Raw genomic sequence first — 10,007 nt, forward strand, 5'->3', positions numbered from 1 at the left:
GTATCCTTCGCCACATAAGCTCTTCCATGTGTGGGCTTTCTCACTTCTTCATCCTCAGAATCGGTTGACCAGACTTCAACTCCACTGAACTCATCTTCATCCGCATTTTCCTGCACAATCAAGGCATTCATTTAACTATTAGTTGCCTTCTTTTTCTTGATCTCTTCCAACTTTCACATGTAATACGCCTCATCATCTTCACCATCTCTTTTCTCAGCCATCTTCCTCAGCATGCAATCTTTGGCAAAGTGGTTCTTGCCATGACAGTAATTGCAGTCGAAACCAGAGTCTCCTGCAAGCTTGCTCTCCTTCTTGTCATCATCCTTTTGAGAAGTATTCTTCGCTTCATCTTTCACCTTCTCAGAGCTGTAACTTCCCTGCCAGTTTCGGTTCTTATTGACAAGGAACTTCTTTCGTGCAAACCTTTTTGGATTGGTGACCATCATTGCATACTCTTCGCTTGTAAGGTCACATTCAGACATATCTGACTCCTCCTCTTCTTCTGCAACACTTTTGCCTTTTGAGACAAGGGCTAACAATCCCACACCCGAAACCACCTTCGCCTCCTTGGTCACCACACTCTCATGGAATTTAAGTATGCCCACAAGTTTCGCTAGTGAGTAAGATTTGAATTGTTCGTGAGCTTTCACTGTTGAAACCATTGCCATCCATTCTGGTCTCAAACCATTCATGAAGGTTACCTTTTGCTCGATCAATTTTCTTTCTATACCATGCTTGATCATCTTGCTAAGGATATGATTGAAGCGATCGAAGGTTTGTATTAGTTTCTCTTCAGGTTTCTGTTCGAAAACTCCAAATTCAGAGAGTAGCAAGGTTTGAATAGAGTGTTCTAGATCTTCATCGGTTGAATAAAGTTCCTTCAACCTATCCCAGATTTCTTTAGCCGTCGTGCATGAACCAACTAACTGAAAAGTGTCAGATTGCAGAGCGAATCTGATCATTCTCATGGCCTTCACATTACATAGCAACATGTCCTTTTCATCCTGTGGCATCTTATCTACGTCCACCACGAGCTTATTATATTCCTTTTGAGTCTTCACTGTCGTGTTCGTTCCAGAGTGAACAAACGGCCCAAGTGTGATTGCTTCCCAGATGAGATAACCATTATCTTCAGATCCAACCACGTAATCTTCAAAGTGATGCGCCTATACTTCATAGTCTTGAGTGTAAAGAATGGGTACCCTTGTAGTGGATCCAATGCTGTTAGAGATGTTGATGGGATTAGTTTGAGAATCTTCGTAAGACATGGTGAGCCTTTCCTTAGAACCGCTAGAATCTGACCTGTAAACTTGAGATTAGGGTTTTATCAAACACAAGAGTTACCGTCGACAGGAAGAAGACGGCTTCTTTATATTCGATAAAAGGAGAAACCCTAAAGAATTCTTAATACAGAAGGAATGTGTATTGATCACACAGTCTCCTGCTCTGATACCAATTGTTAGAACAAAGTTCTAGTAGGATCGATAGATTCTAAGCAGAAAAACAATTAAAGACGTAATGATGAACACAGGAATGGTTTAACTGATGTCGAATGATTAAACTTTAACACCTCAGAAGAGCTCGGTTAAGAACTTAGACTGTAGAGGTGTTTAGGGTTACAAAGCAATAATAACTATAATCACGTTAGTTTCTAAGGCATACATGCATACACTATTTATAGCTAAACCCTATAATAATCACGGATGGACAGGCCCAATCCGGATATACAATACTAAGCCCATGACGCAACATAACATACCCAACAGAAGTCCGGAGTTGGATGTTGAAAGCTTATCTCTTTTCCTTTGAAGAATCAAAGTAGGATTGCTAAGGATTGCTAAGGACACTTAGGGGGAGATTGTTAGTACATGAAAGTGCCCCTTAGTCAATCCGGGATGAAGTGTCTTTCCGAGATGGTCTTGGTTCCAAGATGAATAGTAGATTCCAAGATGACTAGATTTCTAAGATGCTGCTGTTTTGGAATTTGGTCAGTGTATTATGACATAAGTGATAGTACTAGTTTGTTCTTTAATGTTCGTAATGTAGTGTGGTACAACCGTCAAGATCAGCAGAAACGGTTGTGTCAGGCTGTTGATCTTCAGTCTATGCACATTGTACTAGTATTTGTCCTTAATAACTCCTTTGGCTATAAAAGGAGTGTCAACCAATGTAATACCCACCAAAGTGCACCTTTTGAACATCTTCACTTCTATCAAATCAAAGAATCATTCGGTCAATAATTTCTCTAACATTCTTCTTCTACTTATTTACTTTACACTGTTCTTACTTTATATTATTTATCTTGAGCACTTTGTTGAGTTAATTATTTCAAGGCTTCACTGGTTTACCAGACTTGACTGTAACTCTTATTATAAGTAATCATTGACGTTAGATTAATTCAAGGTTTGAGTTTTCAAACCTTGTCTGTGCAAACCCATGAACTCACAGCCCACAAGACTTTCATATTAACATATCTGGTCCATTTGTAGAAAATAAATTAAAAAAGTGTCCCTGTAAAGAAAATGTCGTTGTGCAGAATTTATTTTTATAGAAAATGGTTCATGGGTTTAAAAAAAAGAGAAAAAATGGTCATTGCCTAATAGAAAATTTATAAATTACGTCCCAAAAAAGTGAGCATCTGAACTTATGAGTTTTGCAAAAGAGTTGGACATTACCGGTGCATCTCCCGCAAAGTGAGGATAGGACAATTTCTAGTTTAAAATAAAGACCAAATTCACTAATAAACCTCAAAATAATGACCGAAAACATAACAAAACCCTCCGATAAAAACCGAAATTATAAAAACAAAAATTAGTTCCGGGTTTTTTATTTTTTTGTTTTTTATTTTTTTGTTTTTTGAAAAAGAAATACACGTGGACCATTTGTAATTTACTTGATATGATAACCTTACGACTTGGGGTATTGTTGACAAAAATAGCCAACAATTTAAAGTTATAATTTCTATTTTGAGTGACTCTTTTAACCAACGTTTTAAAAACCGGTTTTTTAGCAATGTTTTAAAAACCGGTTTGAACCGGCCGGTTGGACCGGAAACCGGAAGAGTGAGCGGTTCAACTATCCCCGGTTTTACATTGATTTCTGAACCGGATTGAACCGGCCGGTTTTTAGAAAAAACCCGGCTGAACCGGTCAAAATAAATCGGTTGAACCGGTTAAACCGAATAAAAACACATGAAAAATAGTCATTTGCATAATAAACTTTGATGATTTTTTTCAAATCTATTTAGTTTTCTCTAAATAAATACATATGGTAAATGTTATAAAGTTTTCTGATGTGTTTGTATTCATCTAAAAATATATTTCGTTTCGGTATTATACTTTATTTTCATTTTGACATATATGGATTGATGTAAAACAATAAAACTTATGGTTATGTGTTATTTTAATGTATTTGGATTCATCTACAACTTATTTTTATACGTATATTTAATTTTTGAACTTGTAAATATCAAATTCATAATTTATATATGTATGTATGTGTAGGAAAATAGAAAAAAATATGAAAAATATAGAAACCGGTTCACCCGGCGGTGGAACCGATTAAACCGGTTGAACCGGGAACCGGTCACCATACCGGTTCAACTAAAAAACCGGTTTTTAAAACATTGTTTTTTAGTTGAACCGGTATGGTGACTGGTTCCCGGTTTAACCGGTTCGACCGCCAGGTCAACTGGTTTCTATAGTTTTCATATTTTTTCCTATTTTCCTATACTTACATACATATATAAATAATGAATTTGACGTTTATAAGTTCAAACATTAAAAATATACATAAAAATAAGTTGTTGATCACTCCAAATATATTAAAATAACAGATAACCATAAGTTTTAGTGTTTTACATCAATCCATATACGTCAAAAAGAAAATAAAGTATAATATCGAAACAAAATATAGTTTTAGATGAATACAAACACATCAAAAAACTTTATAACATCTGTCTTATGTTTTTATTTAGATAAAACTATATAGATTTGAAAAAATTCACAAAAGTTTATTATGCAAATGGTTTTTTTTCATGTGTTTTTATTTGGTTTAACCGGTTCAACCGGTTTATTTTGACTGGTTCAACCGGGTTTTTCTAAAAACCGGCCGGTTCAATCCGGTTTAGAAATCGATGTAAAACCGATGATAGTTGAACCGCTCTCTCCCCCGGTTCTCGGTCCAACCGGTTCGACCGGCCAGTTCAAACCGGTTTTTAAAACACTGCTTTTAACTCTTGTGAAGTCCGTATCAGGAAGTCTCCCATTATATTACTTTGCCATGTTCAAAGCACCAAAGAAAGTTATTGAGACTTTGGAGAGCATTCAGAGGATATTTCTTTGGGGTGACATTGATAATAGTAAAAAAATATATTGGGTTGCGTGGGATGTGGTCACTAGACCCAAAAACTCGGGTGGTTTTGGTGTTGGTAGCCTTAGATCCATGAATATTGCGATTCATACGAAATGGTAATGGAGGTTAAAAATTGAGCATAATTTTCTTTGCTCCTCATGAATAAAAGCAATACATAACATTAGTTGTATTAATGGAAAGCCATCGGCTAAATGTGGTATTCTTGTTATTTATCAAATTTCTTGCGATTTAGAGGTGTGGGGTATTTCCATTGATTCGCTATTTTGCAAAAAAAAAAATAAATAAATAAATAAATATAATAGGGGCTAGTTATTGAACTCATTTTTGGAAGAATATATGGTGTGGTGGTTTAATTCTCAAATATGCGTTCTCGGAGTTTTATAAGATTGAGACAAGCAAAAAGTGTAGGGTTTCAGTGAAGTTTAAAGGCGAAAACGAGGTTGTTTTGCATCCTTCCTGGCAAAGAGAATAATAAGTTCGAGGTTCTGTCCAAAAATCATGACACATGTGTTTGGAAAGGGGATTCTACGGGACTGTTTTCAGTTCATTCTCTTAGAATTTTGTTGGGTTCCTATTAAAATTAGATGTTTCGATTGGCGGTTGATTTGTAATAAATTGTCGGTGGCTTGTAATCTAGTTGTGAGAGCTATTGTGCTTAATTCTTTGACTTGTAGTTGGTGTGGTTGTGACGAGGGATCCATATATCAATTTTTTTTTTCAAATACCCCTTTGCTAATCAGCTTTGGAATTGGTTTTCCTCCTGGAACGGTTTGCTACCTTCTTTCCCTTTGTGCATTGAGGATTTTGGGTTGAGTTCTTATCTCCTGTTCAAGGTAAGAAACGCAAAAAAGCTCAAGTTGAGTCTTTTATATTTTGTGGTATGGATCATTTGGAAGTCTTGTAATTCTTTGGTGTTCAACAAGAGGAAATGTTTTTCTCTTAAAACGGCAGATGATATTCGTTTACTATTTTTTAGTTGGATGAAGAATAAATCTTTGTTTAGTTGTGTTTATTGGTTTGATTACTCTAGCATCTTGCTAAAAAATTGGAGTGAGTTTTTATTTGCTTATAAGCTTTTGCAAGTGGCAGATTACATAAAACGAAATCCAAATGAAATCTCAAAATTGATGCTTGATTTTTGAAGGTTGACATAGTAATTTTGTTATATAAATATAAACTTTTTAAAAAAGCTGTTATTTAAAATAGATTTTGGATTAAACATTTGTTGTTGTGAAATAAAAACTATAATCTCGTATTTTTAAACGAATATTTTTTAAGTATAGTTTTCTTTTATAAAAATAACAAAAACTAAAAATTTAATCCCCCGAACATATTTTTAAAGCTGTAAAGAACACTTTACCAAAAACGCCATTAAAGTGAAATAGAAAAATCAAATGTGCAAACATGAAAATTTCATTGTTGGGCAGTGTTAGTGTCAATGTGTCATACATACTTGGGACTCTAACCCGAACAAGAGAGGAGTCATGGTCAAAAATTGCAGCCACATCACGCCAACAAATCCATGCTACCAAATCTCACTTTCTGAAAAATATCCCATGTAAAAAACATTTCATGGTCCAGCATTTCCAATATTCTTAATCAATTAAATTCATAAATATTAAGATTATCATATCACTATTTAAAGCTCTAAAATATTGTCCCTTTCAAATGTAGCCGAAGTTATGATGAATCTCATATATTATAAAAAAATTTATTGTAATGCATTTTGAATTTATTATGAATTAATGATAATTAATGATACCAGTGGTATCCGGTGTTGCCTTCCTTCCTTGATGTCGAGGGCTCAAGTCTCACTGTCGACATAGGTGGAATAATATAGGTGTAGTTTAGTATATATATTTGTATTTGTCGTTCCAAAAAAAAAATGTAAAAGAATATATATATATATATATATATATATATATATATATATATATATATATATATATATATATATAGAGAGAGAGAGAGAGAGAGATGATGGTTTAATTGAGAAAAAAATGTTGAAAATGAGTAATCATTCTCAGCCATACATTTATTTTGTCGCAAAACACTTAGGCGTGCCGGCGGAATTAGTAACGGATACACATGTGTTTTTCCAACCAAACATGTTTGATGCTAGTCATTATCTTAATATATACAAAAACATATTTTTTTTTAGAAAGCTATTTTCATCGAAAACTTATTTTAAATATATCAAAATTCATAATTTTTTATTCTCTATAAATAGACATCCATATTGATATAGTTTTAAGATAAAATAAATAAAAAAAAATTAGAGCTTCAACTATCGTTATTAATAAGTGAATAAAAATGCATCAGATTTTTATTAAAGTACATTCGTTATTCACTTATGAATAAAACGCATCTTTAAATTTTTTACAGTTTTAAGTATTGTTTATATATGAATATAGCACATTATAAAGTTTTCTTACGTAAAATATATTTTTTTACATCATCTTTCGTCACATGTTATATTTATATATGAATAAAACGTGTATTAATTGTCGTAATATGTTATATTCATATATTAATAAAACATTTTTAAGATTTTTGTTACAGTTCATTTGTTATTCATATATAAATAATTCGTATGTTAAAAAAAGATAAAGTGTTCTGAAAATTTGAACTACTAGGGGTGTAAACGAGCCGAGCCGAGCCCGAGCCTAACCAAGCTCGAGCTCGACTCGTTTAATTTTGAAGAAGCTCGAGCTCGATTCGGGCCTTAAAATGAAGCTCGAGCTCGGCTCGTGAACAATTTAGTGAGCTCGCGAGCCTAAACGAGCTTAAACGAGCATATATATATATATATATATATATATATATATATATATATATATATATATATATATAAATATTTATATATATATATATATATATATATATATATATATATCTGTGTGTGTGTATGTATATATATAGGCTCGTTTAGGCTCATTTAGGCTCGCGAGCCCACTAACTGAAGCTCGGCTCGAGCTCGTTTAATAAACGAGCCTCATATTTAGGCTCGAGCTCGGCTTGGACTCGTTTAATTCGATCTCGAGTCGAGCTTTTAACGAGTCGATCCCGAGTAGCTCGCGAGTAGCTCGGCTCACTTACACCCGTATGAACTACTTATTCATATATGAATAACAATTGAACTATAACAAAATTATGATAAATGTGTTCTTCGTATATAAATATAACTTGTAAGAAAAGTCAATACAAGTTTTATTTATATGTGAATATAACATGTGATGAGAATTTGTGTAAGCTGTAAAACGTTTATTATATGTTATATTTATATATGAATGATACTTAATCTATAAAAAAATTAATCATATTTTTTTATTCATAAGTGAATAACGAATGTGTTGTACTAAAAATCTGATGCATTTTTATTCACTTATGAATAACGATAGCTGAAAATATATATAAAAAAAATTATTTTATCTTAAAAGTATATTAATATGAATGTATATTTGTAGAGAATAAAAAATCATGAATTTTGGTATATTTAAAATCATTTTTCGATAAAAATAGCTTCTTAAAAATTAGAAAAACAAAAAAAAACTATGTTTTTATATTTATTAAGGTAATGATTAACATAGTTTAAGGAAACATGTTTTGTTGGAAAACACATGTGTATTTATTTCTCATTTCCATTGGTACGACGGAGGTTTTGCGGCAAAAATAAATTAGTGGCTGAGAATGATTCCCTCATTCTCAACCTTTTTTATTTTCTCAATTGAACTTATATATATATATATATATATATATATATATATATATATATATATATATATATATAAAGGTTTTTTTTAAAACCAAAATATTTGTGAGACTTTCACAACTTATAATTCGCTCATTATATTTTAAAACCAAAAACACCAATATTCTTCAAATGATGCGTCTAAGTCATATCTAGGCTAAAAAAATTGATGATTTTTTTTAAATGTTGATTTATACATGATCAGTAGTCATATCGACTCTTGATTGTGCTCATCAACAATCCATATAACTGCCAATTGTGCATACATGTAAATTTTCAAAATGAATAAAAAAAATTGTTAATTTTTTTTTAGCCTAGCTATGGCTTATATGCACTATTTGAAGAGGATTGGTGTTTTTGGTTTTGAAAAATGATAAACGGATTATAAGTTTCAAGTTCTCACAAATCTTCTGGTTCTCAAAATTATATATATATATATATATATATATATATATATATATATATATATATATATATGATTTTAGGAATAGTAAACTTTAAGTTTTTCGAAATTTTGCCCTAAATGTTTTCAATATTAATACAGTTACTCCTTAGGAATTACAAACTTATGGAATATAGATTTTTTCAAAAAATGTTTTTAATATTAGCACATTTAGTCCCTATAAATTTATAATTTATAGAAACGGTCCATATGACGTTTTTTACAAAAAGAGTCCGTATGATTAATATTTTTGTATGTTGGCAGGTTTAGCCCCTGTGTAGAAAATAAATTACAAAAATTGCCCTCGTAATTTATAGAAAAGATCATTGTGCAATTTTACAAAAACGGTCCATGTGCTTAAAAAAATACACAAATAGTCCGTAATTTTTTGCCACAAAGTTTCAGCACTTTGCCCCTTTCGGTCCCTCTTCAACTTTTTACCACATTAGTTTGTGGAGTTGGCACTGTTGGTCCCCCGGCTTCGATATTCTCTACTGCTAGCCATAAAGGTTTCAAGAGTTTGCCACTTTTGGTCCCTGACATTTACCAAATGTGATACCTGAAGTTTTTGCCACATTAGTTTGTGGAATTGGCGCTTTTGGTCCCCTATATTCGATATTCTACTATACGATCCTACTTTCCCCAAAAATTATACACGCACAAAATAGAAACAACAAACGAGAATAAGAACCAAATAAACACTGAAATATGTAAACATGAAAAAAAAATCGGACCGTCTTGAAGTTCATCATCAAACTAAAAACTAAACAGTCAACCTGTATATTTTTTTTTGTCTAATCTAACTAAAAAAAATATTATTTTGACAGGTTTATTGTAGCATTTTGACAAAAAAATGTCCATATTTAACCACTTTTACATAAAAAAAATGGAATGACAAAACTCACTCACACCACACACTCTACGACAATGACAGTGAAGGAAATCCAAGATCCGTTTAAAAAGAGCATGACAACTTCAATCCAAAATTATTATCAACATATTTTGGAAGCATATTATTATCATTATGAAAATCTATTTTGCTTTTGAAAATCTATTTCACTTACTTTTGTCCCATTTATATACACCTTTTGAAGTACAATGCCTTAATCGGTAAAAAAAGTAAAAATATAATCTTGCATAAAACATAAAACCAAAAAAAAAATCGTCCAAGGTCAAAGCCCAAGTTTTTTTTCTAGTTTCCGATAATTCTTAATCGACCAAATTTCACTTTGATATTATTTTGAAGGTCAGGTGTAGGGGTATACATAAATTAACCAATTCTTCGAACCGGTCGATCCAATTACAAACAAACTGACTATATTGGATATCCAAGTACAATTAGATTGGATCGGTTTCAAGATTTCAAAATCCAATTGCTCTCATCGTTCTTGAATGACCCTGAAAATCCAAAATTAATTCAACGTTCTTCCAATTAGATAT

This window comes from Lactuca virosa, chromosome 4 (genome assembly GCF_052849685.1).
Source record: "Lactuca virosa cultivar CGN04683 chromosome 4, Lactuca_virosa_CGN04683_v6, whole genome shotgun sequence".
NCBI lineage: Eukaryota > Viridiplantae > Streptophyta > Magnoliopsida > Asterales > Asteraceae > Lactuca > Lactuca virosa.